The sequence below is a fragment of the Schistocerca cancellata genome, chromosome 2, assembly GCF_023864275.1.
Source record: "Schistocerca cancellata isolate TAMUIC-IGC-003103 chromosome 2, iqSchCanc2.1, whole genome shotgun sequence".
In the NCBI taxonomy this organism is placed as follows: Eukaryota; Metazoa; Arthropoda; class Insecta; order Orthoptera; family Acrididae; genus Schistocerca; species Schistocerca cancellata.
In genome coordinates, this window is record NC_064627.1 from 974372229 (window position 1) to 974381891 (window position 9663).

At 48.0% G+C, this 9663-nt stretch overlaps 1 non-coding gene across 1 annotated transcript; it reads right to left on the reverse strand.

Annotated features, from left to right (window-relative positions):
- Positions 1–7649: 7649 nt before the first annotated feature.
- Positions 7650–7724, reverse strand: Trnas-cga (transfer RNA serine (anticodon CGA)). Its single transcript has one exon. It is a non-coding gene; the product is annotated as a tRNA-Ser (tRNA).
- Between the last annotated feature and the right edge of the window lie 1939 nt (positions 7725–9663).

The following is a 9663-nucleotide window of genomic DNA, read 5'->3' on the forward strand; positions in this document are numbered from 1 at the left end:
CCAAATAAATATCTTCCAACGGCTTTAGAGTGTGGTTCAAAAGCTGTACCGTTTACTGATATTACAAGTATATTACTCAATGGTGCAACCTCAAACTTAGGAGACAGCTGAGATGACGGCTCAGCTCGCCTACAAATGATTCACAGCCAACTGTTTAAGTAAGTTCTGATGCAAGTAGGACTCAGTATTTACAGAGGGAGGTGTTATTTTCTTTGAAAAATACCATAGTAATTAAGTAAATATTAAGCTACCAATAGCAGATAAATAGGAGCTACCTAGTACAACTGACGAAGCAGCAGCTTTTCCAGGATAGCAACTTTCTCCCAAATTTACTTGATTAAATTTAAATCTGGCTGCCATAAGCACGAACAGCACTAAGCCGTAAAGTGACTGGCTATTTTTAACACGTTGACGAAACAAAAGCTTTGTCCCAGGCTCCTACATACCCGGATTCTGTAATTAAAGAGGCTGTATAAATGAGAATGTAAGACAGGATGTAATCTTAGCGGCGCATGAAGGCGAGCTCTCGGTGCAAACAAGAGGCAGAGATATTCGTCGTAATGTTTACGCCACTGCGGAAGCGGAGGCGCAACCAACGCAGGCGTTGACACTATTTGCAGCAGTATTGTGGAATAACCAACCAATCAGAAGCCGTCTATGGACTGTATAAGGCCACCACAGGAGCGGTTTTGGCAGTCAAACGATGGAGGTACTCAAAGAAAGCTTAAGGTTTTACACTGAACTGACGCGGCAGAAAGACACAGAATGTTTTATACAACAGTGCCATCGCGAGAGAGTTCGTTCTCATATTTTCAATATGGTTTAACGCGGTATCTTGTCTTTTTTTTTAAGTACACCTTGGCTCGTTTCACTTTCCCGAAGGTTATACAGGACGCGATGAAAAAAAGACTGACTGACTGAATGAATGAATAAATTGATAACTGAATTAATGCAGCGCTTCTCCCAAAACAGAATACAGATAAAATTTGTAGGCTATGTAGACAATTTCGTCAAACCCGTCCACAGTGGCATGCGTGCATAAAGATAAGACTTCACGTATGTTAGGTAAGAGTATGAAAATGGTACAAGGTGTAAGTAGGCTGTTTAAGGTTTTTATGTTGGTAATGCCATGTAGTGCTGTGTATGAAAATCGCTGACTGCGCTGTGTGCAATCTGTGGCTGGTTGGACTCATTGTTGGAATATTCGCTAGTGCAGTGTTGGGCAGTTGGATGTGAACAGCTACCAATGGTGGAGGAGGGGAGAGAGATGGAACAGCTTTGAGCGGACGATCTGGACGTGTGTCCGTCAGAGAAAGTAAATTTGTTTAATTGGATGTCACAAGGAAAAGTAAATTTGTTTAATTGAAATGTCACAAAATTATATTTTTAGCGTAACGCAATCTGACATTTCAATAATCCCTACATAAGAATGGCCCTAACTAACAATAACCTATACCTTTCATGAATAACGTACCTAACAAAAATCTTCGTTACACGAACTACTGAAGACACTAACTACTGATAGGCATAGTTGACAAATGAAAGATTTTGATAGAGAAAAAACAATGTAATTACCTTAATAGCGTTCAAAAGTCATTAAATATATATATATATATATTATTTAATGACTTATATATATATATATATATAAGTCATTATATATATATATATATATATATATATATATATATATACACTCCTGGAAATTGAAATAAGAACACCGTGAATTCATTGTACCAGGAAGGGGAAACTTTATTGACACATTCCTGGGGTCAGATACATCACATGATCACACTGACAGAACCACAGGCACATAGACACAGGCAACAGAGCATGCACAATGTCGGCACTAGTACAGTGTATATCCACCTTTCGCAGCAATGCAGGCTGCTATTCTCCCATGGAGACGATCGTAGAGATGCTGGATGTAGTCCTGTGGAACGGCTTGTCATGCCATTTCCACCTGGCGCCTCAGTTGGACCAGCGTTCGTGCTGGACGTGCAGACCGCGTGAGACGACGCTTCATCCAGTCCCAAACATGCTCAATGGGGGACAGATCCGGAGATCTTGCTGGCCAGGGTAGTTGACTTACACCTTCTAGAGCACGTTGGGTGGCACGGGATACATGCGGACGTGCATTGTCCTGTTGGAACAGCAAGTTCCCTTGCCGGTCTAGGAATGGTAGAACGATGGGTTCGATGACGGTTTGGATGTACCGTGCACTATTCAGTGTCCCCTCGACGATCACCAGTGGTGTACGGCCAGTGTAGGAGATCGCTCCCCACACCATGATGCCGGGTGTTGGCCCTGTGTGCCTCGGTCGTATGCAGTCCTGATTGTGGCGCTCACCTGCACGGCGCCAAACACGCATACGACCATCATTGGCACCAAGGCAGAAGCGACTCTCATCGCTGAAGACGACACGTCTCCATTCGTCCCTCCATTCACGCCTGTCGCGACACCACTGGAGGCGGGCTGCACGATGTTGGGGCGTGAGCGGGAGACGGCCTAACGGTGTGCGGCACCGTAGCCCAGCTTCATGGAGACGGTTGCGAATGGTCCTCGCCGATACCCCAGGAGCAACATTGTCCCTAATTTGCTGGGAAGTGGCGGTGCGGTTCCCTACGGCACTGCGTAGGATCCTACGGTCTTGGCGTGCATCCGTGCGTCGCTGCGGTCCGGTCCCAGGTCGACGGGCACGTGCACCTTCCGCCGACCACTGGCGACAACATCGATGTACTGTGGAGACCTCACGCCCCACGTGTTGAGCAATTCGGCGGTACGTCCACCCGGCCTCCCGCATGCCCACTATACGCCCTCGCTCAAAGTCCGTCAACTGCACATACGGTTCACGTCCACGCTGTCGCGGCATGCTACCAGTGTTAAAGACTGCGATGGAGCTCCGTATGCCACGGCAAACTGGCTGACACTGACGGCGGCGGTGCACAAATGCTGCGCAGCTAGCGCCATTCGACGGCCAACACCGCGGTTCCTGGTGTGTCCGCTGTGCCGTGCGTGTGATCATTGCTTGTACAGCCCTCTCGCAGTGTCCGGAGCAAGTATGGTGGGTCTGACACACCGGTGTCAATGTGTTCTTTTTTCCATTTCCAGGAGTGTATATATATATATATATATATCAAAATCTTTCATTTGCGAACTATGCCTATCAGTAGTTAGTGCCTTCAGTTAGAATCTTTTATTTAGCTGGCAGTATTGGCGCTCGCTGTATTGCAGTAGTTCGTGTAACGAAGATTTTTGTAAGGTAAGTTATTCATCAAAGGTATAGGTTATTGTAAGTCAGGGCCATTCTTTTGTAGGGATTATTGAAAGTCAGATTGCGTTGCGCAAAAAATTATGTGTGTCAATGTATTGAGGATCAGAATAGGAGTAAAGAGAGAACTGTCTGAGTACGTTGAGTTTTACTCAGCTGTTTGAAAATCAAATAACGTAAGTTTTTCCAGCACTGTCATTATTTACATACAAAGGGGAAGTTACAAAGGACAATTTTTCCCCCAAGCTGCTGTTGGAGCGCGAAAGAGGCCTGTACTCGCTTAGTTACAAGTGGGAGAACATTGTGTCTATAGTCGCGCTATCTAATTACTACTGCAAAGCGTAACAGTTGCTTGCTTAATCAAGCGGAAATGAGGCATCCTGTCTTGTTTCAGAACTGTGTGCCAGGCGAGACCCACCCAAGAGACCAGTACTCATAGCAGAGGCGCGGGACACATTGCAGCTGCTACGGTTGCTTTTTAATCTCAGGTATACTGACGTCATTTAAGTGTGTCTATTTGTGCCATCACAGATGCCAATTAGTTAGCCTCTAATGAGTCAACATCGTGCAGTAACACACTGTCGACTATGTCTGGTCTGCATATCCTTTGTGTTCGTTACTGAGTAACGAGTAATCCACGAAATCGAGGTACCGTTTCGTTGCTGCTGACACACTTCGTTATGCGCATGTTTTCATTCATTCACGCTTATCGTGCTCGACTCGTGCCGAGTTAGTAGTTACCTTATTCCTGCAGTTCGTTACCCTCAGAGGAGCCGTAGTAAAGGAAATGTTTCGTTATCGTCTTCCTTATTTCTGGATTTCCGGAAGACTTTTGACACTGTACCATACAAGCGGCTCGTAGTGAAATTGCGTGCTTATGGAACATCGTCTCCGTTATGTGACTGGATTTGTGATTTCCTGTCACATAGGTCACAGTTCGAAGTAATTGGCGGAAAGTCATCGAGTAAAGCAGAAGTGATTTCTGGCGTTCCCCAAGGTAGTGTTACAGGCCCTTTGCTGTTCCTTATCTATATAAACGATTTGGGAGACAATCTGAGCAGCCGTCTTCGGTTGCTTCCAGATGACGCTGTCGTTTATCGACTAAAAAAGTCAACAGAAGATCAAAACAAACTGCAAAACGATTTAGAAAAGATATTTGAATGGTGCGAAAAGTGGCAGTTGACCTTAAATAACGAAAAGTGTGAGGTCATCCACATGAGTGCTAAAAGGAACTCGTTAAACTTCGACTACACGATGAATCAGTCTAATCTAAAGGCCGTAAATTCAAGTAAATACCTAGGAATTACAATTACGAACAACTTAAATTGGAAGGTAGAATGTTGAAACTTCCTGGCAGATTAAAACTGTGTGCCCGACCGAGACTCGAACTCGGGACCTTTGCCTTTCGCGGGCAAGTGCTCTACCAACTGATCTACCGAAGCACGACTCACGCCCGGTACTCACAGCTTTACTTCTGCCAGTATCTCGTCTCCTACCTTCCAAACTTTACAGAAGCTCTCCTGCGAACCTTGCAGAACTAGCACTCCTGAAAGAAAGGATATAGCGGAGACATGGCTTAGCCACAGCCTGGGGGATGTTTCCAGAATGAGATTTTCACTCTGCAGCGGAGTGTGCGCTGATATGAAACTTCCTGGCAGATTAAAACTGTGTGCCCGACCGAGACTCGAACTCGGGACCTTTGCCTTTCGCGGGCAAGTGCTCTACCAACTGAGCTACCGAAGCACGACTCACGCCCGGTACTCACAGCTTTACTTCTGCCAGTATCTCGTCTCCTACCTTCCAAACTTTACAGAAGCTCTCCTGCGAACCTTGCAGAACTAGCACTCCTGAAAGAAAGGATATAGCGGAGACATGGCTTAGCCACAGCCTGGGGGATGTTTCCAGAATGAGATTTTCACTCTGCAGCGGAGTGTGCGCTGATATGAAACTTCCTGGCAGATTAAAACTGTGTGCCCGACCGAGACTCGAACTCGGGACCTTTGCCTTTCGCGGGCAAGTGCTCTACCAACTGATCTACCGAAGCACGACTCACGCCCGGTACTCACAGCTTTACTTCTGCCAGTATCTCGTCTCCTACCTTCCAAACTTTACAGAAGCTCTCCTGCGAACCTTGCAGAACTAGCACTCCTGAAAGAAAGGATATAGCGGAGACATGGCTTAGCCACAGCCTGGGGGATGTTTCCAGAATGAGATTTTCACTCTGCAGCGGAGTGTGCGCTGATATGAAACTTCCTGGCAGATTAAAACTGTGTGCCCGACCGAGACTCGAACTCGGGACCTTTGCCTTTCGCGGGCAAGTGCTCTACCAACTGAGCTACCGAAGCACGACCCACGCCCGGTACTCACAGCTTTACTTCTGCCAGTAACTCGTCTCCTACCTTCCAAACTTTACAGAAGCTCTCCTGCGAACCTTGCAGAACTAGCACTCCTGAAAGAAAGGATATAGCGGAGACATGGCTTAGCCACAGCCTGGGGGATGTTTCCAGAATGAGATTTTCACTCTGCAGCGGAGTGTGCGCTGATATGAAACTTCCTGGCAGATTAAAACTGTGTGCCCGACCGAGACTCGAACTCGGGACCTTTGCCTTTCGCGGGCAAGTGCTCTACCAACTGATCTACCGAAGCACGACTCACGCCCGGTACTCACAGCTTTACTTCTGCCAGTATCTCGTCTCCTACCTTCCAAACTTTACAGAAGCTCTCCTGCGAACCTTGCAGAACTAGCACTCCTGAAAGAAAGGATATAGCGGAGACATGGCTTAGCCACAGCCTGGGGGATGTTTCCAGAATGAGATTTTCACTCTGCAGCGGAGTGTGCGCTGATATGAAACTTCCTGGCAGATTAAAACTGTGTGCCCGACCGAGACTCGAACTCGGGACCTTTGCCTTTCGCGGGCAAGTGCTCTACCAACTGAGCTACCGAAGCACGACCCACGCCCGGTACTCACAGCTTTACTTCTGCCAGTATCTCGTCTCCTACCTTCCAAACTTTACAGAAGCTCTCCTGCGAACCTTGCAGAACTAGCACTCCTGAAAGAAAGGATATAGCGGAGACATGGCTTAGCCACAGCCTGGGGGATGTTTCCAGAATGAGATTTTCACTCTGCAGCGGAGTGTGCGCTGATATGAAACTTCCTGGCAGATTAAAACTGTGTGCCCGACCGAGACTCGAACTCGGGACCTTTGCCTTTCGCGGGCAAGTGCTCTACCAACTGATCTACCGAAGCACGACTCACGCCCGGTACTCACAGCTTTACTTCTGCCAGTATCTCGTCTCCTACCTTCCAAACTTTACAGAAGCTCTCCTGCGAACCTTGCAGAACTAGCACTCCTGAAAGAAAGGATATAGCGGAGACATGGCTTAGCCACAGCCTGGGGGATGTTTCCAGAATGAGATTTTCACTCTGCAGCGGAGTGTGCGCTGATATGAAACTTCCTGGCAGATTAAAACTGTGTGCCCGACCGAGACTCGAACTCGGGACCTTTGCCTTTCGCGGGCAAGTGCTCTACCAACTGATCTACCGAAGCACGACTCACGCCCGGTACTCACAGCTTTACTTCTGCCAGTATCTCGTCTCCTACCTTCCAAACTTTACAGAAGCTCTCCTGCGAACCTTGCAGAACTAGCACTCCTGAAAGAAAGGATATAGCGGAGACATGGCTTAGCCACAGCCTGGGGGATGTTTCCAGAATGAGATTTTCACTCTGCAGCGGAGTGTGCGCTGATATGAAACTTCCTGGCAGATTAAAACTGTGTGCCCGACCGAGACTCGAACTCGGGACCTTTGCCTTTCGCGGGCAAGTGCTCTACCAACTGAGCTACCGAAGCACGACCCACGCCCGGTACTCACAGCTTTACTTCTGCCAGTATCTCGTCTCCTACCTTCCAAACTTTACAGAAGCTCTCCTGCGAACCTTGCAGAACTAGCACTCCTGAAAGAAAGGATATAGCGGAGACATGGCTTAGCCACAGCCTGGGGGATGTTTCCAGAATGAGATTTTCACTCTGCAGCGGAGTGTGCGCTGATATGAAACTTCCTGGCAGATTAAAACTGTGTGCCCGACCGAGACTCGAACTCGGGACCTTTGCCTTTCGCAGGCAAGTGCTCTACCAACTGAGCTACCGAAGCACGACTCACGCCCGGTACTCACAGCTTTACTTCTGCCAGTATCTCGTCTCCTACCTTCCAAACTTTACAGAAGCTCTCCTGCGAACCTTGCAGAACTAGCACTCCTGAAAGAAAGGATATAGCGGAGACATGGCTTAGTCACAGCCTGGGGGATGTTTCCAGAATGAGATTTTCACTCTGCAGCGGAGTGTGCGCTGATATGAAACTTCCTGGCAGATTAAAACTGTGTGCCCGACCGAGACTCGAACTCGGGACCTTTGCCTTTCGCGGGCAAATGCTCTACCAACTGAGCTACCGAAGCACGACTCACGCCCGGTACTCACAGCTTTACTTCTGCCAGTATCTCGTCTCCTACCTTCCAAACTTTACAGAAGCTCTCCTGCGAACCTTGCAGAACTAGCACTCCTGAAAGAAAGGATATAGCGGAGACATGGCTTAGCCACAGCCTGGGGGATGTTTCCAGAATGAGATTTTCACTCTGCAGCGGAGTGTGCGCTGATATGAAACTTCCTGGCAGATTAAAACTGTGTGCCCGACCGAGACTCGAACTCGGGACCTTTGCCTTTCGCGGGCAAGTGCTCTACCAACTGAGCTACCGAAGCACGACTCACGCCCGGTACTCACAGTTTTACTTCTGCCAGTATCTCGTCTCCTACCTTCCAAACTTTACAGAAGCTCTCCTGCGAACCTTGCAGAACTAGCACTCCTGAAAGAATGGATATAGCGGAGACATGGCTTAGCCACAGCCTGGGGGATGTTTCCAGAATGAGATTTTCACTCTGCAGCGGAATGTGCGCTGATATGAAACTTCCTGGCAGATTAAAACTGTGTGCCCGACCGAGACTCGAACTCGGGACCTTTGCCTTTCGCGGGCAAGTGCTCTACCAACTGATCTACCGAAGCACGACTCACGCCCGGTACTCACAGCTTTACTTCTGCCAGTATCTCGTCTCCTACCTTCCAAACTTTACAGAAGCTCTCCTGCGAACCTTGCAGAACTAGCACTCCTGAAAGAAAGGATATAGCGGAGACATGGCTTAGCCACAGCCTGGGGGATGTTTCCAGAATGAGATTTTCACTCTGCAGCGGAGTGTGCGCTGATATGAAACTTCCTGGCAGATTAAAACTGTGTGCCCGACCGAGACTCGAACTCGGGACCTTTGCCTTTCGCGGGCAAGTGCTCTACCAACTGAGCTACCGAAGCACGACTCACGCCCGGTACTCACAGCTTTACTTCTGCCAGTATCTCGTCTCCTACCTTCCAAACTTTACAGTTTCATATCAGCGCACACTCCGCTGCAGAGTGAAAATCTCATTCAGGTAGAATGTTGTGGGGAGGGCTAATCAAAGACTGCGTTTTATTGGCAGGACACTTAGAAAATGTAACAGGCCTACAAAGGAGACTGCCTACACTACGATTGTCCGTCCTGTTTTAGAATACTGCTGCGCGGTGTGGGGTCCTTACCAGATAGGACTGACGGAGTGCATCGAAAAACTTCAAAAAAAGGCAGCAAGTTTTGTATTATCGCAAAATATGGGAGAGAGTGTCACAGAAATGCTACAGGATTTGGGCTGGATATCATTAAAAGAAAGGCGTTTTTCGTTGCGACGGAATCTTCTCACGAAGTTCCAATCACCAACTTTCCCCTCCGAATGCGAAAATATTTTGTTGACACCGACCTACATAGGGAGGAACTATCACCACGATAAAATAAGGGAAATCAGAGCTCGTACGGAAAGATATAGGTGTTCATTCTTTCCGCGCTCTATACGAGATCGGAATAATAGAGAATTGTGAAGGTGGTTCGATGAACCTTCTGCCAGGCACTTAAATGTGATTTGCAGAGTATCCATGTAGATGCAGATGTACCTCCTTTCCCGTACGGCGGTGTAGACACGGTAGTTTTCGCATTCCTGCAGTTTCTTATGGCGAGTGACAAAATGTATTCGGTACTCGGTGTCACTAATGACGTGCTCCGCCAAGGCTGAGAATATTTTATTTCCTGGGTTGAAATCGTGTCCACCCCGGGCGGACGCGTCACTATTCGCAACCCTCCAGTTTCTTCTTTTCACCCGCTACGGTTTCCTCGGTACGACGGAACACAGCTTCTGGCGTCCGGCGACCGATATATGGCAGAACTGCAATGTCTTGCCTGTAGTGGCCTGTGTGTGGCAGTGGCCTAGCGATTCAGTTTGAAAACGAGTGCAACTCTTGCTACGATTTGTTGACACATAGTCAGC